The sequence below is a fragment of the Pelobates fuscus genome, chromosome 1 (genome assembly GCF_036172605.1).
Source record: "Pelobates fuscus isolate aPelFus1 chromosome 1, aPelFus1.pri, whole genome shotgun sequence".
Classification (NCBI taxonomy): Eukaryota; Metazoa; Chordata; class Amphibia; order Anura; family Pelobatidae; genus Pelobates; species Pelobates fuscus.
This window is the reverse complement of record NC_086317.1, coordinates 149,829,887-149,856,436: the sequence shown is the minus strand read 5'-3', so window position 1 is coordinate 149,856,436 and position 26,550 is coordinate 149,829,887.

The window sequence follows — 26,550 nt, the reverse complement described above, 5'->3', positions numbered from 1 at the left end:
CCCCAGCTCCCCAGGTACTATTCCACATCCCGGATACGGCAGTGTCACGCCGTCTTGGGTTTGACTTGCTTGAAAGCAGAGAGTCACACCGGACAAGCACTCCTGTCCGCCCTGAACGCACAGGTGGAAAAGTGGCTGACTCCGCAGCAACTGGATATCGGCAAAGTGGTGTGTGACAACGGAAAAAATTTGATAGCGGCATTGAAGTTGGGCAAGTTGACACATGTGCCGTGCATGGCACATGTGTGTAATCTGATCGTACAACGCTTTGTGCATAAGTACACAGGCTTACAGGACGTCCTGAAGCAGGCCAGGAAGGTGTGTGGCCATTTCAGGCGTTCCTACACGGCCATGGCTCACTTTGCCGATATCCAGCGGTGAAACAACATGCCAGTGAGGCGCTTGATTTGCGACAGCCCTACACGTTGGAATTCAACACTCCTAATGTTCGACCGCCTGCTCCAACAAGAAAAAGCTGTTAATGAATATTTGTATGACCGGGGTGCTAGGACAGCCTCTGGGGAGCTGGGAATTTTTTTGCCAGGTTACTGGACGCTCATGCGCAATGCCTGTAGGCTCATGCGTCCTTTTGAGGAGGTGACAAACCTAGTCAGTCGCAACGAAGGCACCATCAGCGACATCATACCATTTGTTTTCTTCATGGAGCGTGCCCTGCGAAGAGTGCTGGATCAGGCTGTAGATGAGCGTGAAGAGGAAGAGGAAGAGTTGTGGTCACCATCACCACCAGAAACAGCCTTATCAGCATCGCTTGCTGGACCTGCGGCAACGCTGGAAGAGGATTGTGAGGAAGAGGAGTCAGAGGAGGATTGTAGCTTTGAGGAGGAGGAGGAGGAGCAAGACCAAACACAACAGGCATCCCAGGGTGCTCGTTGTCACCTATCTGGTACCCGTGGTGTTGTACGTGGCTGGGGGGAAGAACATACCTTCAATGACATCAGTGAGGAGGAGGAACGGGAAATGAGTAGCTCGGCATCCAACCTTGTGCAAATGGGGTCTTTCATGCTGTCCTGCCTGTTGAGGGACCCTCGTATAAAAAGGCTGAAGGAGAACGACCTGTACTGGGTGTCCACGCTACTAGACCCCCGGTATAAGCAGAAAGTGGCGGAAATGTTACCGAATTACAACAAGTCGGAAAGGATGCAGCATTTGCAAAATAAATTAAAAAGTATGCTTTACACAGCGTATAAGGGTGATGTCACAGCACAACGGGAATCTAACAGGGGGAGAGGTGGAAGTCATCCTCCTCCTCCTCCTCCTCCCACGACCACGCCGGCAAGGACAGGACGCTTTAAAGACGTGTTGTTGATGGAGGACATGCGGACCTTTTTAAGTCCTATGCATCGCCACAGCCCTTCGGGATCCACCCTCAGAGAGCGACTCGACCGACAGGTAGCAGACTACCTCGTCTTAACTGCAGATATCGACACTCTGAGGAGCGATGAACCCCTTGACTACTGGGTGTGCAGGCTTGACCTGTGGCCTGAGCTATCCCAATTTGCGATAGAACTTCTGGCCTGCCCCGCTTCAAGTGTCCTGTCAGAAAGGACCTTCAGTGCAGCAGGAGGTATTGTCACTGAGAAGAGAAGTCGCCTAGGTCAAAAAAGTCTAGATTACCTCACCTTTATTAAGATGAATGAGGGATGGATCCCGAAGGGACTGACACTGGGCGATACATTCGATTAAAAAAGGCCTGATGAGATGAGCTGCCTTGGGCTAAAAATGGTCCACACGCTGCTGTATTTTACCTCTGAATGACGTTTGACTTGCGTGACTTATCCGCCACCAACTAGGGTTCAAGCCGCCATGTTTTAGGGCACTTTCTGCCTGTGAAACAAACATCAATTTTTCTGGCCGCTGCTACAGCAGCGGCTGCAACAATACCAAATTTTTCAGGCATGTGTACATGCCTAATTTTTAGGCCCACTGGTGCAGCACTGTGGCTTCAAAAACCAAACCAAAAAAAATCCTCCAAGATGGCACCAATATACCAGTGGTCTAAGCATCTTCCCACCTTGGCCTAAAAAGGGGAGGTGATTCAACAATTAAAAATCTCTGCCATTTACACGTCCACTGATAGGAGACGCGGAAGGTATTAAACTGATATGAACAATACTCCACTCCTATCAGTAGGTCCGTCCCATTGTGATTTATGCCCCCCACCCACCACGCAGGGATGGGGGCCGGGGGGGAGGAAAGTAGGCCCCCCCATTGTGATTTATGGCCCCCACCGCGCAGGGGTTGGGGAGGACAGTAGCTCCCCCCAGTGTGTATCATGGTCTCTGAGGACAAGTGTCAATCAATACCTGCCAAGTGACCCTATGTAGGGGGAACAGTCCCTATTCTGCTCTGTGTCAGTGTGTATCATGGTCTCTGTGGACAGGGAACAGTCTCTAGTCTGCTCTGTGTCAGTGTGTATCATGGTCTCTGTGGACGGTTAAGAGTCTCTATTCTGCTCTGTGTCAGTGTGTATCATGGTCTCTGTGGACAGGGAACAGTCTCTATTCTGCTCTGTGTCAGTGTGTATCATGGTCTCTGTGGACGGTGAACAGTCTCTATTCTGCTCTGTGTCAGTGTGTATCATGGTCTCTGTGGACAGGGAACAGTCTCTATTCTGCTCTGTGTCAGTGTGTATCAGGGGTTTTGAGGACAGGTGTCAATCCATATCTGCCAAGTGACTGTCAGGATTCACACCGTGACCTCCAGACTGCCAGACGGGGTCGCCCCTTTATTGCCCGAAGAGGGATTTGAACCTTTATACTCTGTGGTCCTGAACCTGCTCTCTTACCTCTAAGCCATTTCAGGACTTTGGAGAACTCCCGGTTATATCTGAATTGCCTGCAGCACTAGGGGGCTGGACTTCACCTGGCTCAGACCTGTCGATCACTCTCCAGCTGAGCCTGATACACTAATCATCAAGGTATAAGACACTGCTCCTCGCTAAGGGCAGTGTCAGTTCAATGACTCTGGTTAGAGAGTTGCTACTCCACGTTCTAGTATTGTCCTGACCTTGGATTGCTACTCGTTTTGTACCCTGACCTCTGGCATCCCTTGACCTCGGCTTGTTACTCGTATCTCCTGATTTCTGGCACCCTCTGACCATTGGCTTACCTACGACTATTCTCCTGGATTTCCTTATCTGTACTGCGACTACAAGCATTCACCTGCACAGCCCCCGTGCACAGATTCACAGGCCAGGTGAGTTCTACCTTGACCACCTTGGCCTGTGTCTAATTGCAAGGGTGAGCTTTTATCTCTGCATGTTGGACTCCCAGCAAGGTAAGCCTGACAGTGAGAATTCTCCTCACCTTGCCGTTCTCTTTCTCAAGCCTTTCTTACCCTTCAGACTTTCTACCCCGGCTACTGAACAACAGGTGGCTGCACTTCTCCTTTCCTCTTGACTCACTACTTGCCCGCTCGTTCCTGTCCCATCTCACCTTATCAAATCTCTCTCCCCTTGTCTTGTGCCTTCCTTAACACATCTTCAACTGCTCTCTCTCTTCTGGCATTGTCCCTGCTGACCTTAAACATGCCACTGTAGTACCTATCCTGAAAAAAACATCTTTTGACCCATCCTCCCCCTCTAGCTTTCGTCCCATATCCCTGCTCCCTTTTTCCTCAAAGCTTCTGGAAAGCGTCTTTACCCGTTTGTCTCACTTCCTCAATTCCAACTTGTCACGGCAAGGGTGCATAATTAAATATTACACTATGGAATATTGTCCTTTAATGTAATTTGTGTGGTACATTAAGAATTACTTTGATTGTATGGAGGTCAAAAGGGGTTACATCTTTTGAAGCTGGGACTCCACAGAGGTCAGATGACAGAAGGGGAAGTGTAAATGGCATAGGAATGTGAAAAGGATTTTACCATATGGATGTGAATTAATCGAGGCTCAGCAGGGTGTGAGATCCTACACTTTTAAAACCCTGAATGTCTAGCTGGCTTTAGCTATTTGGGTGTACCTTGTAATTGATGAGCCAATCTCTGTGATATGTTAATGGCCATTAGCATTGTTCCAGTATCATATGCATAGTAAGGAAAAAACATTAATATTTACCCCACAGAATAATAATTAAGCCTAATTTTTGTTGTATTTGGAATGTGACAAGCAACATCTTCTAAACAAGCCCAAACATGAGTGGCCTAACTTGACCATAGGGGAAGGAATTGTGATGTCCGTCCTATTGGATCTCAAATCCGGCATGCAACATTTGTATAGAATGGGAAAATAATAACAAATTCATAGATGCAAGTATTATATCTGTGGCGGTAAATAAGAGAAGATACAGCCACATGTTTCCATTTGGATTGATGTGGATCTGGATACAAGGGGGTGGTCACTTGGGGTCTCTATAGATATGCCTTAACTCCACCTCTGGGTGAGGCGTGGTAATCCAGAGGGTATATCTCTAATGAGACTGAAGTGTGCATCGTACTTCCTTGGGGCCAAAATCTAATTTTGAGTAAGTCACCATCTTCCTTGACGGAGACCCACTGAGCAGAAGTTTTAGTTTGAAAACCTTAGTGAGTAAGTGTTTAGGACTTCTGTTATTTTATCCCTTTTGTTTTTATCTGTTGTTGGTGTAAATAATTTGTTAATCATCTATATTTTTGTATGCACTGTGACTATTTTTTGCTCATAAAAAATATCTGCCTTTGTCTGGTAAAAGAATCACGTTACCTGAAGAGACTAATTAGTATTTAGCAATTACATAGTTATTGTGCTATGTTATATTTTGTGCGTTTTTATTATTGATTTACCTGGGGGACCAAGGCACACCATTTATAAATTTAGAAAGTGTGGGTGGTGTTAAGTGGGATTTTGTCATTATTTCCGGTGTAGTGCAGACAAATAGTGAACTTTAACCCTTTCACCATCACAACTACGTCACGCACACTCTTGGAGTTGGGTGTGTTCGTGACACAACTCTCTCATTGACCCTCTTCAATCTGGCTTCCGCCCTCTCCACTCTACTGAGAATGCTCTTATCAAAATTACGAACAACCTAATCGCAGCTAAATCCAAAGGCCACTACTCCATACTAATTCTTCTTGACCTCTCTGCTGCCTTTGACACTTTTGATCATGCTCTCCTTCTTCAAACTCTTCAATCACTCGGTCTCTGTGACTCTGTCCTCTTGTGGTTTTCCTCTTATTTCTCCCAATGCTCATTCAGTGTCTCCTTTTCTAATGATACCTCACCTCCTTGTCCTGTCTCGGTTGGAGTCCCCTTGGTCTTCTTCTATTTTCTCTTTATACTGCCTCTCTTGGCAAACAAAAGACACAGGAAAGTGTGCAGCACATAGAGATAATAATAATAACTTATAGGTGTATATCACATTACTTAATACATGCAGTGCAGTATACAATGTATTAATGTGAAATGTTTACTGCACTGCATGTATTAAGTAATGTGATATACACCTATAAGTGTTTATTATTATCTCTATGCGCTGCACACTTTCTGGTGTCTTTTGTATTGTATTTTAGTGGGATTTGTGTGATTGACCCCACTAGTGTATACTAGCAGCAGCCACTTAGCGCCTTATCTATTACATCTTGTTTAGCTATTTTTTATCTCTTGGCAAAAGCATTACCCCATTTGGATTCCACTACCACCTGTACGCTGATGACACCCAGATAAATCTCTACTCCCCGGATCTCTCCCCTGACGTCCTGAAACATGTCACTGCTTGCCTTTCTTCCATCTCTGAAAGGATATCCTCCCACTTTCTGAAACTCAATCTCTCTAAAACTGAGATCCTTGTCTCCTTGTTTCGCTCTCCCTTCAAGTTAGTGGTATCCACATAAGTCTATCCTTGCAAGCAAGCTGTCTTGGCCTCAACTTTGAGCCTCACATCCAGTATGTTGCCAAATCCTGTAGATTCCAGCTTAAAAACATAACCTGCATCCGCCCCTTTCTTACGCAAGATGCTACAAAGGAGCTTGTCAATGCTCTAGTAATTCCCTGCATGGATTATTGTAACCCTCTCCTAACTGGTCTTCCCAAAAGCCGTATTGTCCCGCTATAGTCAGTGATGAATGCTGCCGCCAGGCTGATTTTTCCTCTCTAGCCGGTTCGCTCACACCTCACCCCTCTGTCAGTCCTTACATTGGCTTCCTGTATCCTACAGGAGTCAATTCAAAGTGCTAACCCATACCTATAAAGCACTGAACAATTTAAGCCCCTCTTATATCTCTTCACAGATGGTATGCCCCTTCTCGGTCTCTCCGCTCTGCCCGTGACCTTCACCTGTCCGCTGCTCGCACCCATACGGCCAACCCACGCTTGCAGGACTTCTCGCAGGCAGCTCCCTTCCATCACACTCTCCCCTAGTCTCCAATCATTTAAGAAGTGCCTTAAAACCCATCTCTTTGGGCAAGCTTATCGCATCCCAAAGTAGCCTCTACCTCACATACCTGTCTTTTGCTCTCTCCTGTCTCTTGCTCTCTCCAGATCTGCTTCACTCCCACCTTATTTGATTACTATTTCCTCTCCTAATGTGTTTTATACCCCACCACCTATAGACTATAAGCTCATTTGAGCAGGGTCCTCTTCAATCTATCATTCCTGTAATCTTTCTTGTAATTATTTATTTATAGTGAAATCCTCCCTCTCATAATATTGTAAAGCGCTAAGGAATCTTTTGGTGCTATATAAATGGCAATAATAATAATAATAATAATAGTAGAATAGAATATACTGCCCTGTGATAACATAAGATACATGAGTGTAATAACATTATAATATAATATACTGCCCTGTGATAACAATATAATAGAATATACAAACATGAGAACAATATTATATAATATAGAGCACTGTGATATAATAATATAATATACAGATGATTGTGACGTAGCGCATCTTCTGTCAGATTTCCCTACCCGATACTGCGCATGCGCGGTATCAGTCAGCTGTCCCTATTTGGAGGGAAATAATCGGCACTCATAGTCATATCAACACCTATAAGGACATCAGAACCCATAGCTCTCATAGGGGCATCATTAGCATCCATAAGGGCAACATCAACACTCATATCATTACCATCAGAACTCATAGGGTCTCTAGCAACCGTAGCATCCTTAGGGACTCTAGCACTGACAGCATGCTCAGGGACTCAACACATTTTTATCAGATTTCCCTACCGATCCTGCACAGGTGCAGTTTACCCATTAGATTCCCCTACCCAATACTGCACAAGAGCAGTGTCAGTCAACTGTGCCTACCCAAAGGAAGTCCTGTGCCGAGCATATCCCCACCCTTGCAGGTGCTCACGCACAAGTGCGGCACAGAAAAACACCCCTGTCTCAAAGCTGATTATCTTCACTTCCGGTGCATCAGCGTTTTCACAGGGTATGGAATTTTAATAGAACGCCGGGCCATCTCCCAATACTAAGAACAGTCCTTTTCCAAGTTTGGCCCCAACCAAAAATGTTAGAGGAGGAATGGCGCTCAAAGGTCAAATAAATAGAATAGACCTCTCCCAGGCTTGTCGGCATTATGGATGAGTTAAAGGAGGAAGATCCCCACTGCCCAAGCTCCAATAATGAGAGTCGCACTTTCCAAGACTTGGTCCCTACTGGAGAAAGTAGAAGAGGAATGGTGCCATTGGCTGAGCACCATTAATGAGAGCTGACCACTCCAAGGAGGAGTTGGAAGAGGAGCAGCCCCATGGGCACAGGAGAAATAGTGAGAGATGGACCCTCCCAAGCTTTAGCCCCTCCAGAGAAATTCAGAGAGGAGAAGCGCTTCAGCCAAAGTGTGAGAGCCGCACTCACCCAGGTTTGAACCCCACCAGAGAAGTTGAAAGAGAAAAAAATCGCCATGGGAAAGGCTCCAAAAAGAGAGCTACCCTCTACCAGGCTTGCCAACACCAAGGAATTGGAAGAGGAGGAGCAGTCCCCCAGCCCAACTGTACTGAGATCCACACTCTTTTAAAGTCAGCCCCACCAGAGAATTTGAAGAGGAATAGTGCCCTGGGCCGAATCCCAATAGTGAGAATCAACCTCTCCGAGGACTGTCAATACCAAGGAGGAGTTAGAGAAGAAGTAACCCCTGGGTCCAAAAGCAATAGTAATCTCCCAGGCTTGGTCTCCACCAGAGTAGTTAAAATAGGAATAGCCCCCCGAGCTAAGTTATTATTATTATTATTTATATAGCGGCAACAAATTCCGTAGCGCTGTACATTGGGTGGACTAACAGACACATCATTGAGATCAGACCACAGGACGTACAGGAACAGAGGGGGTTGAGGACCCTGCTCAATGCGCTTACATGCTAGAGGGAGTGGGGTATAGTGACACAAAGGGTTAAAGTAGGGGAATTAAATTTGTTAGAGAAGGGTTTATTGAGTGCTTGGTAGGTCATTTTTGACAGTTGCAGGAAAGGAGTCATGGGGTGGGGATGAGAAGCCTGCTGACAGTTTAATTGTACAGTCTGAATAGTGACAGCCACTCTCTAACGGACTTGCCAGTACCAAGGAGGGGTTAGAGTAAGAGCAGCCTCTGGGAACAGCTGCAATAGAGAGAGCCACACTCTCTCAAGTTTGACCCCCACTGGGGAAGTTGGAAGAGGAATAGTGGTCCAAGGTTAAGCCCCAATAGGGAAAACAAACCTTTCCCAGCCTAGTAGAGGACTAGCACCCTGGGTCAAGCCAGATGTTGGAAAAGGAATAGCGTCCCACGCAAAGTCCAAATAGTGAGATCCACTCTCTCTCAGGCTTGCCAAAATCAAGAAGGGCTTAGAGGAGGAGTAGCCCCTGGGTACAGCTGCAATAGTGAGAGCATCCCTCTCACAGGTTTACCAACACCCAAGGAGGAGTTAGAGGAGAAAAAAAATAATGGGCCAAGCTCCAATAGTAAGAGCCACCGTGTCCCAGGCTTGCCAACACCAAGGAGGAGTGAGGAGCAGAATGTCTGGGCCATTCTGCAATAGTTAGAGTCACAATTTCCCAACCTTGAGTCCCACTAGATAAGTTGGAATAGGAATAATGCCACTGTCTCCCAGGCTTTCCAACACAAAGGAGGGGTTAGAGGAGGATTAGCCCCTGGGCACAGCTGCAATAGTCAGAGCCAGAGCCCAACTGGAGAAGTTGGAAGAGGTATAGCGCCCCAGACCAACTCCAATATTGAGAGCTGCCCTCTCTAAGGTTTACCAGCAAGGAGGAGTTAGAGAAGGAGCACTGCCATGGCACAGCTGCAATAGTGAGAGCCGCACTCTGCCAGGCTTGAGCCCCAACAGAGAGGTTGGAACAGGAATAGCACCCTGGATCAAGCTCTAAGAGTGAGATTGCCAACAGGCAAGGAAGTTGTAGATGAGATACATCCCCACAGGCTCTGGAGAAATTGTAAGAGATGCACTCTTCCAAGCTTGTTCCCCACTGGAAAATGATGTCCGGAGCTGGAATATGATGTCACGCCAGCACTGGCATAATTACAGAGAGCACGAGGGAGCTTAAAATGTTTTAGCAGAAGGATTAGTAGGATTAAAAAAAACAAAAGTATAACCACAGGCACGCAGGGAAAGACCCACTCAGCTCTCCCAATGGTAGGGAGGCTGAGAGGGTTTCAATGAAAACAAAATGTAAGTGTGTGTGTGTGCCTCTCACAGTGTGTGTGTTTGTGTCTGTGTGAGCCTGTCAGTGTGTGTGTGTGTTAGCCTGTCACAGTGAGTGTGTGTGCCTGCAAGTGTGTGTGCGAGCCCGTCAGAGTGTGTGCGTGCAAGCCTGTGAGTGTGTAGCGTGAGTGTGTATGGGAGCCTGTCAGAGTGTGTGCACCTGTCAGTGTGTGTTTAGGTACCTGCCCCCACCCAGCCTCCCAAAGCTAGGGAGGCTGAATGGGGATGAATCAAAACAAAAATGTGTGTGTGTGTGCCTGTCAGAGTGTGTATGTGCCTGTCAGAGTTTGTGTGTGTGTGTGTGTGTGTGTGTTTAGGTACCTTCCCCCTCCGATCGCATGAGAAAGGTGTTTTTACTCACCTTTTTACCCACGCCGTGCCAGTTTTGCGGCGGCTGGTTCCACCTCCATGGCTGAGATTATCTTTATGATCCGAGCTAAACCAATACTTTCCATTAGGAAAGCAATGGGAGGATTTTGTGCATGCGCAGCAAATGTGCCAATCAGCATCTCCTCATAGAGATGCATTAAATTAATAAATCTCCATGAGGAACATTCAGCGCCTCCATGCAGAGTTTGGAGAAATTGAACGTGGGTGCTGCACACTGTGCAGCAGTAACCCAGGACTCTCTACTGGCCGTCTGAGTGACTGTCACTAGAGGTGTTGCTAAGCAGCAATGTAATGAAAAGCCTGCAGGGACAGGCTACAGACACCAGAACAACTACATCAAGCTGTAGTGGTTCTGGTGACTATAGTGTCCCTATAAGAATTGCATTTTCTCATTGAAAATGACTGGCTCCTAACTTTTATAGCTGGCTCTTAGATTCCAATCAAATTTGTCAAGCTCTGGAATACATCATATATCTTTGTAAAATATATTGTGTAGTTAATGTTTATGGGAATGATATTGGGTAAGTTAATGTCTTCATTACAGACATCCCAACCACGTGTGCTCCCTCCGCCTCCCCAATACAGATACACGCATGCAGCAGCAACAGCAGCTCACTCCAGCTCTTTCCTCTGCCTCCATGCTACTCTGTCCTCCTCTGCTGCCTCCTCCCTCCAGTCATCCAGCGCGGCACTCTGTAAAGCAGGGAGGAAGTAGCTGTTAGAGAAACTGCAGTGTTTACACTGTAGGGTTAAGTCCACCTCTAGTTGTATTTACAAGACAGCCTCTAGAGATGCTTCCTGGACTGTCATTGAATTTAACTACGTGAAATGACATTAGACATCCTCACGCTTTGCTTTGGATTTTGAAGATGTCCATAGTGTTCAAAATCCTGATAGGAAAGCAGTTATTTAGTGCTATCCTCTCGGGTAGGCCTAATGCTCGCACAGCGCTTTCCGCACATGTGACTTAGGGCGCCCCCTCGAACTGATGTTGAAACAGGCGGAGAAAGAAAAGAGACCTTTTCGCTGGAAAAAGTAACTGAAAAAAAGATATCAGCTTTGTACACACACTGCATCCACTATACACACTAGGATTTCACTTTGAGCACACACACTCTGCATCCACTTTACAAACAAACACACACACTACACATTACATCCCATCTCATCATCCTCACCATGTAATTTAACTTATTTAAACACGCGGTAAGTTTGAAGTATTGTACTTACAATTCTGACCCCTGTAAGATATGTTCTTATACTAGTGAGCACGGACACAGAGATCTTCCCATCATCAAAGTAAATCCAAAGCCAGAATGCTGGATTTGCAAGTGAGCAATTGGTCTATGCTACGTGGTGCAATTCGGGCTATTCTAGTGAAGTCAATGCAGCAGACATTAGCTATGTGACTATCAAATAAATCTTAACAACATTAAAGGGACACTCCAGTGCCAGGAAAACAAATCGTTTTCCTGGCACTGCAGGTCCCCTCTCCCTCCCTCCCACCCCCCATCCCATGTTGCTGAAGTGGTGAAAACCCCTTCAGTGACTTACCTGAGACCACCGCCGATGTCCCTTGGCGGTGGTTTAGGGTCTGCCCACGCTCCTCCCCCGCCGACGTCAGCCGGTGGGGGAGACCGATTGTGCATGCGCGGCCGCCGGCGGGGTGAGACCTACTGCGCATGCGCAGCAATGCCAAGCACGCGCATTAGACCTCCCCATAGGAAAGCATTAAAAAAAAACGCTTCCAATGCTTTCCTATGGGGATTTTAGCAACGCTGGAGGTCCTCACATAGCGTGAGGACGTCCAGCGACGTCCAGTGATGCTCTAGCACAAACCTGTGCTAGAAACCAGGAAGTGCCCAAACTGATCCCGCCCACCGGCCGGGGTGACCTAATGCGCATGCGTGGCAGAGCATTTTCAATGGGGAAATGAGCGACGCTGGAGGTCCTCACACAGCGTGAGGACGTCCAGCGACGCTCTAGCACAGGTTTCCTGTGCTATGATCCTGGAAGTGCCCTCTAGTGGCTGTCTAGTAGACAGCCTCTAGAGGTGGAGTTAACCCTGCAAAGTAATTATTGAATTACACTTGCAGGGTTAAGGGTAGTGGGAGTTGGCACCCAGACCACTCCAATGGGCAGAAGTGGTCTAGGTGCCTGGAGTGTCCCTTTAAGCTGAATAGTAATAAGAGGAAGTGACAGTCTAACTGACAGTAAGAGGTAGATTACAATATTTGAAAATAAAAAACAGAACCATAGCACAAAACATCAGGCAAAAAGGTGAAATAAACTAATATTCCCACCCAAAGGAAGCGGCACTAGTGAAACCTGGGAGCAGGGAAGATAAGGAGATCCCTCGGCAAAATAGTAGACAGAAGCACCATCCATTATGTCCTCCAAAAGTTATCCTTCTGTAATCTGTTGAGGTGAAAAATATGCCTTCTACAAGGAATAAAAACCAATATATATATAATTTTTTAATTTTTTTTTTTTTTTTTTTTTTACATTACATTAAAATGTTTCTTTAATTTAACATACATAAACAAACCAATACAATACTGAGTTTCCTGCTCAAAAGCGTATAGTCTAAATGAGATAATTAGCTATAATAAATATGTAGCAATTCACAATCCCCTTGCACAATCCCCTTTAAGGTGTTCCCTTAAAAATATTAACCACTGCTAGCTGTTGTAGTTTGAAGATGGCAAAAAAAAACCTTGTTTTAACCACTGAAATTAAACTCTGACCCCAAACCTGTTGAATTCTTCCTACATACTCCACGTACTCTACACTTGACCCCTGTGGCGGAACTAAAGTAGGGAGGGATCTGGTGCAAGATTTTTTATTTTTTTGCAAGATTTTTTTTGGACCCCCTCTCTATCGCAAGTATGAAAGAAAATGTAGATTTCCATCTGCAATACAAATCTCACAATGCTTTGCCAGCTGGGGATCTACAATGTGCCCAGTGTTGCAGGGTTGTATTTAGTACTGAGCAGTGTTTGTATGAATGTAAGCATGTTTTTGTATTGAATATGTGTGTGAGAATGTAAGGTTGCGTTGTGCGTATTATGTACTGTTGCTAAATGAAAGCAGTGGTTTACATGTAGTGTTTGACTTTGAATGTAGGGGTATATTTGTGTGTAGTGTTGGAGTTTGAATGCTGAGATGGATGTATGCATATATACATATACACTGACACACACACACACACATATATACACACACATTCAAATACAGAGAGACACACACATGCAGACACACATACAGATAAACAGGTACAGACAAGCAGATACATAGACACACCCTGACACTACAGATACACAGAAAGACACACACTAACACATACAAATACACAAATATAGTCACACACGACACTCATACAAATACTGACACATGTACAGATACCCAGAGTCACACAGATACACAGGCACACATACAGACACACAAACTCAAAAATAGATACACTGACACACACCCACAGACACACATACATAAATACAGATAGATACACAGACACACAGGCAGATAAATACACATACAGTCAAAATGTACACATTTTAGGCATCCCTCCAGTTTCCTACCTTTTGGATGCAGGAGGGTGGCTTCCCTGGGGTTCAGTGGCTGGCTGAGACTGTTGGGAATCAGAGGTGCTCCCACTCTGCTCCCATGCTGCTCTGTGTTAGCTGGGAGAAGGTGACCGTCCCCCATCTCCTGGGCTAAAGGTGCTGAGCTTTTTATAGGCCCCTGAAAACACTTTTGCCATCGGGTGGGCCTAAGTGTATGGGCCACAAGATGGGCCCCCTGAGCTTACCGCTTTCCTCTGCTGTCTGATTGAAATATGGGGATACATATCAGCAAAGTTTTATAAAAGTGCGATTTCTACTGATATCAGTACTTTTATAAGATATCAAAAAAAAATTACAAACCGTAGACACATAAAGCACTTCCTATTGTCTGAAAGGAATACAAAAAAAATATCTCAACTGCAACTCCCAGCACGATCAGTTCTGTCTGAGAATGCTAGGAGTTACACCTCACAGCAGCTCAGCTTCTAGATTCTGTTTCTCCTAATGGATTATATTCAATGTGTGTACCATGACTGTCAGAATATAGCTCAGAAATAGCTGTCATGATTCAGATGATCTCCTGAGAGCTTCATAATCGTGAAGCATTGTAAAGTGTTTAAAGTATGAGGAAGGTGGGGTCAGGCTTTTTTCCCATCAGATTTAAACACTGCATATCTTCCACCGTGCTTAATTCACCCAATTGAGGGATGGATTACCTTGTGAGGAGGTGAAGTTGTGGCCCCTGCTGTATAGAGCCTCGAAGCAGTCGTGGTCCCCCCACACCATGCTCCTATCTGCACTCACTGATTCTGGAATGTCAGCATTAGTCCTGGAGACCCCCATGCTCCATGCAGAATTACTATCCCCCATGCCAGGGGGCAGCTCAGTGTGTGTCCCATCATCCAAGCTCCAGGGCTTGTCCCCATGCCTGCAGCAGCGCTGGACACATTAAGATGTCTTTGAAGCAGGATATCCAGTGGGGTCTGTGACCAATTAGGACTTTCTCCCACTCTGCTCCTCTCTGGCTCTGTGTTAGCAGAGAGGAACTTCCTCCCAGAGCTGCCGTGATTACAGGGGCCATGTAAGGGCCCCAGCGCACCACCAGGGCCCGGGTGCAGCCGCACTGGCAGTAGTTCCGCCACTTCTTGACCCAATGAAAACTCCTGCCCTGTTTTCATAAAATTATAGATACACCTATTTAAGAAACAATTTAAAGAGGCCCAACTGGATTCACTGATGATGTTATCCAATGGCAAGCTTAGAAATCACGAGTCCTGTCTTTTAACACGTCCAGGGTCTGACAATTTAATGTAGTGCCTTACTTTCCTTGGTATAAAATGACATAAAAATACAGATACACAGAGACACACAATGACATACATACAGATACACACTGACAGGCATACAGATACACATACATACATACAAATACACACACAGACAAATGTAAAGACGCACACACACTGACAAACATACAGACTCACATTTATAGACATACAGATGCACACACTGACAGACATACAGATATATACACACACACACTGACAGGCATACAGACACTCAAAACGAGAACTTGAAAACGAGAGAAATCTCAATGGATCTTTCCTGGTAAAATATTTTATAAATAAATAATACAGACACACAGAAACACACTGAAAGGCATACAAATATACACGCAGAAACACATACTGACAGACATACAGATGCACACACTGTCAGGCAAACAGGTCAAAATATACACTGTTATAGCCACCCTCCAGTTTCCTACCTTTTGTTGGAAGGTGGGCAACTTCCTTGGTGTCCAGGAAGGCTTTTGGGAGTTAGAGCATGCCATTTGCAGCCTGTTCACCCTCTTCTCCAGCCTTCTTATTTGTTCTCCTGTCTTCCCCAGCCCAGACCCCCTCCTTACTGTCTGCCCCTACCATACGGCGCCACAACTCTCAGGCTGTAACTTCCTCACAGGCTGCCGATAAGCAAGGGTCGCACTGTTAAAGGGCCACAAATCCCAACCAGGCCCATGCTGACAAAGGCCCATCCGGTGGCCTTAAGTGCAGGGGCCGTCCAATGGGCCCCCTTAGTGTGCAGGCTGTACAGAATCCTTTGGTGTCCGCAAACAGCCAGTGGACCGTATGTTGTACAGATCTGGTCTAATGCATGTCCAAAGTCATTGGGTGAAGTCACAAATCATCTTACAGCAGAAAAAGCATGTCTGAGGGTGTCTATATCCAAAAAACAAGGTAGTTTAAAAATAAATACCAGGGCGTGGCCTAGACTCCATGGACGTCTAAACCCTGAGCTCCTCGCCACCAAGCTCCTAACAGCAAAAATCTGACTGATAAACACAAGATATGGGGCGCACTAAAAAACCGGACAACCCCCAAACACCCAGGGGAGCACCCCCAGGCCCACAAACGGGGCCGATGGACGGATTCTTGCAGATTGCGGTGGGGCCTACCCACGAGGCCCAACTCACAACTATGGCGCCGATGTCGCCGGCCTCCTCCTCTGCAGACCAGGAGCAGATAACACTAGCCGATATTGGCGCGGAAATAAGGCGGCTGGCTGCTACAATGGTCACGAAAGCCGACCTACGAGCTTTGGAGACATCTCTCACAGCGAAAATTACGTCGGCGGTTACCGCGCTCCAAGCTGAAGTGGACACCCACGATGGCCGCATCCACATACTGGAGGAACAGGCCCGAACCGCACAACAGCAAGCAACTGCAGCAGACACAGCTATCACTCGCCAAGGCACAATGCTACTCACCCTGAGGAGGCAAGTGGAAGACCTGGATAACCGGAGCCGCCGCTCCAACATCAGGGTCCGAGGAATGCCTGAACCAGACGGTGAAGAGGACGTCGGGGAGAAGCTGGCAGGCCTTTTCCGCACAATCCTCGGAGGCGAGGCTCCCGCAGACATGAGATTCGACAGGGCACACCGGGCCCTGAGACCGAGGCTGCAGGACAGCGAGCCTAGAGACATCGTATGCTGCGTACACAGTTTTGCCCTGAAGGAACAAATCATGCGGGCGGCAAGAGCACGAGCAACGTGGAGGTACCAGGGGGCGGAGGTTGCACTCTACCAAGACCTCTCCCCAGCAACCCTGGAGGCGAGACGAGCACTGAGGCCAGTCACAACTGTGCTCAGGGACAGGAATATCCCGTACAGATGGGGCTTCCCATTTAGCCTCCAGGCCCGACACCGCAACGAATGGGTCACGGCACGGTGTCCCGAGGACGTCCCACTCTTCCTGCAGCGCCTTGGCCTCCAGCCTATACCCGTCCAGAACTGGATCCTCGGCCCACTGACCCGCTCCATGCCACTCCAAAGACCCCCCAGAGGCCAACGCAGAAACCTGGGGGAGGGCAGCAACCGTGCACCACCATTCGTACACCCCACTGAGCCGGAGGAGTAAGCAGCTGCGGAGGGAGGGGAATCTCCTCTGTCTATGCGGGAGATCAGCCCCTAACCACGCGGGGTGGAGGAATATCTGGCCGGAGGAGCTACACCTGAACCGTGAGTTGACTTAGCCCACTACTGCCCCCTGATATCCTGTCCAAAACCGAATACCTACTCTGGGGTGGGGAATGGGATGGGGAGCCCTAGATTGAGATTGCTGGAGACTTCGCCTCCGCATAGCTGAAAATACCCGGTGCGGCCACAATAACGCTGCTACCTGGTTGGCGGAAGGCCGGCCCCTCTACCCCTTAGAATACTCTTATGCCCCTGATGAACCACGTTGAGGATCGCGGCATTTATGCTCCCCGACATCTTGGCCTAACCAAATGCCCGACTTGGGGTGGGGGACGGGGGGAAAGCATTGGACTGGGACTACTTATCACGCTGCCACCGCCACCTGACACACAGCGGATTGGATTACCACCCGGTGCGGCCACAATAACGCTGCTACCTGGCCTGCGGAATGCCGGCCCCCCTGCCCCTCTGACTACACCTGCACCCCTGCTGACCCACATTGAGGACCGCGGCATTTATGCCCCTCCGACATACTAGCCTAACCAATTGCCTAATTTGGGGTGGGGGACGGGGAGGAAAGCATTGGCTTGGGACTGCTTATCATGCCGTCACCGCCACCTGGCACACGGCGGAATGGGTTAACGTTGACACCACCTGGAGACTATCTGGAGGGGACTTCTTTCCGGACTAAGTGAGGGCCTTCTGTTCATGATATGTTAAAAGTTTTGTTAAAGTTCTGGTGCGGCTCTGAGCCGGTATGGGGGGAGGGTGAGCCATGCACGTTGTCCCGCTAAACACACTTACACCACGTAGGGATAGTTAACTTAGCTCATAGATAGACCTCGCTACATGACAGGTGATGCAGGCCCGGTAACTATAGTTTAAGCGCTACTGGTGGCACACCCATGCCTGACCTAGGGATCCCAGACAAATGTCACGGGAGCAGAATAACCCCCAAGCCGAGCCACACGCCACATCGAAGCATGCTGCCTCGTTGAGGCGCAGGCGGCCACATGTCGCAAGCACCCGCGAGGAGCGTAGGTTGATCAATACCCACACCTTGAAAACGTGCATTAGGCGGCCCCTACACCACCCATAGCCATGACCATAGCGACAGCTAAGCGAGAGGTATATGCCTCGCCCCTGCCACGCATATACGTAAGCGCTACATTCACTGGCCGACATCTCCCCGGCACCTACCCCCCTAGTCTGACCGCCCTCCTGCGGGTGCCGTTCCCCCTGGGCGGCCGCCCATAGGGGCTAGCCTCCCAGATCTAAGGCACATTCTACACGCAAGCAGAGTACCACGTCCCACTAAGTTAACGACCAGCGACATAGATCTAGCTTCACCGAAGGTAACACGCACTATTATTCTAGACTGATTTGGATGGATGTCATATGTAACGGTATCGGTGGGTGTGGACTGTAATATGTGTGCTACAACTGGGACGAGGTATACCTCAGTGCAGGAAATAATATATGCGACACCTCTGCTTGCTCACTATCTATTGTCACACACAGCTACGCCCCCTGCTGTTACCGTTGCCCCTGGGCGGCCGTGCATGGGGGCTGGCCTCCCAGACCTAAAAGCAATATACACGTAAGCATCATATTGCATTCCACTAAGTTAATGGCTAGCGGCATACACTCGGCTTTACCTACAATAACACGCACTATATTTTGTTGAATGACTTAGATACATGTCATCTGTAACGATACTGCTAGTTGTAGAATTGAATGTATATACCATTACTGTGACAATGTGAGCCTCTGCGCAGGCGATAGGGCATGGGAACACTGTATCTGCTCTCTATCTAATGTTATACTTAACCACACCATGATATCCCGGGCGGGAATTACACGACAAGGCGTGCCCAACGCTGGTCCCCATACTACACACCCTACGCCACATGACGATGTACGCGGGGTCTTGGGGGCAAGACAGAACCACGTTTGGAGACCTTCTATTCGAGACCTGGCACACACCCCCCCCCCCTGGCCCCCACCCTCACAGACACACGGCAACTAACTTAGCTCCCACCCCGACGGAGACGGGCAAAGCAACTAACCCACTCATCTTCATGAGGCCCCTTGGGGTGCACACACCACCCCGAGACGGAGGCAAAGACACCCACAATCCCCCGCGTGGGAGGGGGGCTGTTAACCTTCCCCCGCAGCAAAAAGCAAAAACCAATATACACGCACACCTCGACCCCTAACACGAGCAATAACTACATCAATAACAATCACAGATACACAGCTACACCCACGGTGGCTGAGCGATGGTAGACAACCACTCGAATCCACGTTACATATACACCAATAGGGCTCACTCACTGGGACCTTTGGACACGTCCCTGGTAGGAGAGACCACCCCCCCGCCTCAGTTCGTGTGAACACTGAAACCCTGCGGTGAGAGCGCCGACGGGATACCGCCGTTGAATAACTGGTGGACCGAGTCGCTGCCTGCTACCGCAGGCACACGAACCTCCCTTCCCGGACGGGAAGGGCACCCGACACCAAACCCAGGTGTCGTAGCTGTCTCTCCCTTGAGACGCTTCTGTAACGGAGCTCCGTGTACTCCGACCGAGTACCCTCCGTTGATGGATGCTCCTAGCGCTCTCAGAGGACTCCAAGCACTGCAGACGACACTACAACCACCGCAGGCTCCACAACCGCCGTAGCTTAACTGGAGCCGCGCCGTCTTCCTTCCACCCTGGAATGAACCTTCAGCATTCAGGACCGTGTGGGGAAGATCTCTCCTCCTGGAGAGCGTATCCGGAACAAGCTCTTAAAAGAGCTAAGTGATTAAGAGCTCAGGGGAATATGCAGCGCATAGCAGTCCCCAGTGAGATATAGCAGTTCCCTCCAATAACGAGACAAGGCTACGTATTGAGGGTCAGAAGAGGTCTGAGGACTGGAACACCCAGCCTGCTTTTTATTAGGATAAGGTACATACAGGACACTCCCAGGGGGAGGATGAAATTGACCAATCACATGCATGATAACACCCCCACGTCTCCTCCCCTCAGATAAACACATAACCCAATTAAAACGTACATTATTTTACTGTAGTGAGTGCATTTCTTGATCCCTGGTGGTCCGGTGGGGAATCCCTGGTGGTCCATGTGGTGAGAGTGAACTCTAGCCCCGGTCTCCAGGGCTAGAGTTCACTCTCGCGAGATCCGGAGCGCTCCGTGCTCGCGAGAGAAGGACCTGGAGGAGCTGCCGACTGAGCTCCTCTGGGTCCTCTCCTTCCCCTGCCGGCGGCCAGCAAACAGTGCCTGCGGACCGGAGAGGGAGATCTCTGATCTCCCCTCCGGTCCATGAAGGCACATTGCAGGGCTGGCGCTTGGACAGCGCCAGCCCTGCATTAGCCGGCAGGGGAGAGGGGGGGATTCTCGGGGGGGGGGGGGGCAATTGCCTCGTTGCCCCCCTTCCTCTGGATCCGCCAGTGTTCAGAACACATGATTGAAATTTTCAGTCGTGCTGGTTTTTTACTTCTGATGCTATGTCTTTAAGGGCTTATATGTCGGTCTGCAGTGTGTGTTAGTTAGTGGTTGTCATAGCGTAGAATGCCGTAGCGATATTGCGGCAAAGTTAAAAATGTTGGAGCTACTGCTGGATGAAGACATGCCCTTAAAGTTAATTATGTTTTCACTAAATCTTCATCTATTTACTTCTCCATTGGTTCCTTAAGAGAAGATACGCTGTCAAAAGCAAAGCTGTCCTTTTTTGTTAGTCTGTTAATTGCTCCATCAGTTCTAAGGGATGAATTCCAGAATTTGAAATCGCTCTGATTGAAAGTGTATATACATGGTGCCTTGTGTTGTAATTGGCTCCTTTTCGCAGGTTTCATCCATTCATTAATAATAATATCTTTGATTCCAGAGTGTAAATGGATCATCTCTGTTTTCTGAGATCCTCAAAAAATTCATTTCAGGCCTCCATTTTTATGCATGAATTTAAATTTTCCCTGACCAATCTCCTTGTGCTCTATGGATTGGATAAGGGGTTTAGAATCTAATTCTGGGGCTGGTTCTTCTGACTCCAATTCTCCTTTAGAGCTATAACATATAACAAGAGAGAAGTAATCAGGATGCAAAGCCTAGAGCTATGATGACCCATGTTAGCAAGCCAGTGTTGGCTGATTATGCACGGCTATATTGCTGAGAGTAAACAAGCAGCAAAACCGGCAAGACTAACATTTAATACAAATTAGAGTTGATGCCACTGGGTACTTCTCAGAAATAAAAACATAATACCACTAAAGATCCTGCATTATAAAGCAGTATGACAGCTACACTAAAAACGGGGTCTCCAGTCATGATGACAACTCTGGCCCTCGCACAGTCCTGCAATAACAGCCAGACCTTATGCTGATGCGTAATGGGTGCTCTGACGAGTTCGGTGTCTTCCCCCTTAGGGGTCCAGGCTTCAACGGGATTCAGTGTTACAGGCCGAGTCCTAACCTCAACATCTGAGGAAAGGGATTTAGGGGTGATTATTTCTGATGACTTAAAGGTAGGCAGACAATGTAATAGAGCAGCAGGAAATGCTAGCAGAATGCTTGGTTGCATAGGGAGAGGCATTAGCAGTAGAAAGAGGGAAGTGCTCATGCCATTGTACAAAACACTGGTGAGACCTCTGGAGACCGTATCTTCAGAAGGATATTGATACCTTAGAGAGAGTTCAGAGAAGGGCTACTAAACTGGTTCTGGAATGCAGGATAAAACTTACCAGGAAAGGTTAAAGGATCTTAACATGTATAGTTTGGAGGAAAGACGAGACAGGGGGGATATGTTAGAAACATTTAAATACGTAAAGGGAATCAACACAGTAAAGGATGAGACTATATTTAAAAGAAGAAAAACTACCACAACAAGAGGACATAGTCTTAAATTAGAGGGACAAATGTTTAAAAATAATATCAGGAAGAATTACTTTACTGAGAAGGTAGTGGATGCATGGAATAGCCTTCCAGCTGAAGTGGTAGAGGTTAACACAGTAAAGGAGTTTAAGCATGCATGGGATAATCATAAGGCTATCCTAACTATAAGATAAGGCTAGGGAATAATGAAAGTATTTAGATAATTGGGCAGACTAGATGGGCCGAATGGTTCAATTCTGCCGTCACATTTTATGTTTCTATGTTTCTATGTGTACATATGTAGGCATGTCTATTAGTAATATCTTAATATCCCTTAAAGATTTTACTTTCAGGGTTATTTACTAAAGTGAGAATCATAGGGAATTTAAAGTAAATTTTAATATTAAGTCCAAAATAGCTGAACTGTAAAAATTCTTAAATATGGCTATGCTTCTAGTTTGGCTATTTTGGTTTCAAATGTCCAATTCATTTTGAATACACTTTGATGTCCTCACAATTCTAATTTGGTGTTTCTTTCCTTTCACACTGTATCTATTAAACTGTACATTTACCGACCTCTAGTGGACAAAGAGACAAACGTCTGCAATAAGCTACAGTATGCTAAGAATGATTTTGCTAGAGTATGCATTTGAGCACTTTTAGAGGTTGCTGTTCACATGTCTTATGTTTGAAAAATGTGTGGATTTTGCTCACTATAGAAATGCAGCACACAAAGCAGCTGAGTTTCAGATACTGAATTAGCCTGAAATTGGTCTGGGATTTCTGCTGAACCAAATGCTGCTGGACAGCTGTAATCCAAAGTGAATGCCTCAAATCTGTGCACAGAAGCATAAAATCTGGGCCCTGAGTTTTAAAAAAAATTGAAAGTATTTGCTGGGCAAATAGTTAAATAATCCACGATTGTGCATGATTGTGCAAACTCGTTTTCCTGACACCATAGTGTTAATAGGTCCCCCACACCCTCCTGGCCCCCCTCCCGCCGGGCTCTAGGGGGAGGAAGGGGTTAAACACTTACCTTTCTCCAGCGCCGGGCTCCCTCAGCGCTGGGGACTCTCCTCCCTCTTCCGCCGAATGCGCATGCGCAGCAAGAGCCGCTCGGACATTCAATCAGTCTACAGGAAAGCATTTCTCAATGCTTTCCTATGGACGCAAGCGTCTTCTCACTGTGAAAATCACAGTGAGAAGCGTGGAAGCGCCTCTAGCGGCTGTCAATGAGACAGCCACTAGAGGCTGGATTAACCCTAATGTAAACATAGCAGTTTCTCTGAAACTGCTATGTTTACAGCTGCAGGGTTAAAACTAGAGGGACCTGGCACCCAGGCCACTTCATTGAGCTGAAGTGGTCAGGGTGCCTATAGTGGTCCTTTAAGTGCTTGCTAGCCAACTGCATAATTTAAAAAAATATATAGATAGATAGATTGTTAAAACTAGTGACTGGGCAGGATACAAAGTAACAAAGGTAAATCATCATCAATTAATTTGGATCCTCCTATTTATTTCTAAGCAAAATCATTTGTTAACATTCTTTCTATCTTTCTATCAATTGGTTTGAGAAAAGTGAGCATAGATTAGGTTATGTTTTTTCTAACTTGAGAAATCTTTTAGAATTTTTTTTTTCACTCCAATTGTGATGTAATTCCAGTAAAATACAAGTTTAGCAGGCTAAGATTGCCACAAGGCATATGTATGTATATGTGTTTGTAGTATCAGTTAGTTAATAACACGTAGCTAAGATACTGTTATCACTGTACTGACCAGGTGCAGGAATGTAAGAACTGGAATTACGCGTCCCTCTCCTTTGTATCAGATGAGCCACGTGGTTAGACCGGATGGATGAGTTTAGACTCTATTCATTAAATAGGTTAAGGGTATGTGTGGGTGTAGTTAATTGTGGGAGGAGCTACAGTGCTATATAAGGAATGTACTCTATGTATTCAGTACTCAGACTTTGCTGTATTTTGGTGACGCTAGTCCCTCTGAGTCCCGATCGGTGATCCAATAAAGAATCTCTTCCTTCCTGAAGAAACCTGTGTCCATCTCTCTGTGCTTGGCTTCCGTCAGTTTCTCCGGTATCATTTGGTGCATTGGCCGGGAAGCTCATCGTTCAACGGTAGCTGAGAGGCAGAGGCGTGAGACGGTCTATCTTTGCCCACGTTCTCTACGGCTGCACCCCTGAACTTCTGCGTGGACCTCCCTTCGTCTCGGCGCCACTGGTCTGTTGTCCAGGAGATCATCGGCCTCTACGTGAGAAGTGCTGGGGTGTCCCCGTCGATGAGTGTGAACTCAGGTTCAGGAACGAGGAGGTAAGATAACTGCTGTTTTAGACGGCAGGACCCGCTAGGGGTATACCGATTGTGCGGTAGGCCCAAAGGGGTTTTTGAATCTGTATCTGCCCCCTCTGTCGGAGGGAAGGAGCGAAGGCGCACCGCTCGATCGAACGCTCTTTAGTCAGACCGTTTGATTTGGTTAGTCAGGCGGGGTCCAGGTGTAAGATAGCCCTAGCCGGACACCGGTGTCTTGTCTAGACTAGCGTTCTAGGGTGTATATTACGTTCGCTAGGTCGGAGGGACCGGGAGACTAAGCGGCGCCTGTGTAAATTCGGTTCGCTAGTTCTCATCCTATCTGGGCTAAGTGGGAAGGCGTGTAAATTTGGAACCCACTAGACTTTTGATAGTGCGACTAAGAGGCGCCTGTGTAAATTCGGTTCTCTAGCTCGCTATATATGTGGTGATTGGGCAGTGTGGCTAACCAAAACGGGTGTATATAGTTTTAGGTAGTCCATTCAAGGTACTGGCCAATAGTTTAGTTGGGAATTGTAAATGTGTTAACGATTGTTTAGTAAAGTGTATATCTTGTTAGATAGCGCGAGCTCAGCCGTCTAGCGAGAGTGTTAATAGTGTGTTGCTGTATTATAGTGCACGGTACCATAACCCTGTATATTTACTGACATTATATAATAAGTACTAATCATTGTCGTCCATTGCATGTTTAACACCATAACCACTAATAATTGTATTGTGACCTTAACTTGTGCTTTGACCTATGCTAACCGTACTGTAACCGCTATTTGTAAAAGACGATGTTACTGGGGTGTGTTATAGACGGGTAATTCGTATATAGAGAATTATAGCGTGGGTGACTGTATAGTTACGCCAAAGGGCATAATATTGATTATATAGTGACTGGTGTAACAGCTGTGTGTGTACGGGAATTCCCTGAGTGTTTATTGTTATTGTGTACGTTTCACTTGGTAACCGTACCACGTGGTGCTGTTGCCAGAGGAAACGGGTGTGACTGTTGAATAGTACGCGTGTATAGTATTCGTTGTCGACGACGTTCCATTGTTAAGTATGGGTGCGTCGCAGTCAACGATTCCGGATCCCTTAGGATGTATGGTTAAGAATTTTAAAAAGGGATTCAAAGTTTGTGATTTTGGGGTAAAGATGTCTCCTGTACGTTTGGTCACTTTGTGTACTAGGGAGTGGCCTACTTTGGTTGCGGCATGGCCGCCACGTGGCAGTTTGGATCCAACTCTGGTACAGCGCTTACACGTGGCTGTATCGGGTAGGCCTGAACTTTACGGCCAGTTTCCTTATATTGACTGTTGGAGACAGGCCGTAAATGACTCGCCAAAATGGCTCCAGACATGCCACGAGGAGCAGTGTCGCCTCATGGTAGCTAGGACTTGCTCGTCCACTAGGACTGGTGTTAGGCCCATTTTGGACACGCCCCCTGAGTCCGAGATCCCTTTGCCGCCCCCTTACTTTCCGGTAAGAGGAAGTGACGCAAACGCAGGAAGTCCTGCACCCCTCCCCTCATTACCCTCATCCACTTCCGCTTCCTCCTCCAGTACAGGATCCACCCCCCCTCGTACTAAATCCCCCCTTCCGGAACCAGAATCCACCCCCATTAAAAATGAATATCCTGATTTGGCGCCACTTCAGACTTCCGGTCAAGCTTCATCTAGCTCGGCCCGAAGTGTTTTATTTACGACCTTTTCCCAAAACCGACCTCCCACATCCCCATACCCTATCTCTCCCCGACCGGAACCCATGACTGACGCCTCTCTACGTAGCCCCATCCAAACCCGACAGTTGACTGGTGCCCAACAATTAAAGCACTATCAGATGCCTCTTCGCCTAAATCCCGGGTCAGCTTATATCGATGCCGCAGGTCAAATGGCACACGCTGACCCAGTCTTCGTATATGTCCCATTTACCACTACCGACCTTTTAAACTGGAAGACCCATAATTCCTCGTATACTGAGAAACCACAAGCCATGACTGATCTGTTCACCTCAATAGTACAGACGCATAATCCGACATGGGCTGATTGCCAGCAGTTACTAATGACTTTATTTAACAATGAGGAAAGGACAAGAATAAATCAAGCAGCCATTAAAGCATTAGAGGATAGAGCCCGTGCTTTGAACCAAGCCAATCCAGCAGCATGGGCCGCGACACACTATCCCAACACCGATCCCGATTGGAACGTAAATGGTGCTGATATGGTTCAACTCAGAGCCTATAGAGACGCTATAATTGCTGGCATGAAAGCCGGAGGAAAGAAAGCCATTAACATGTCGAAGA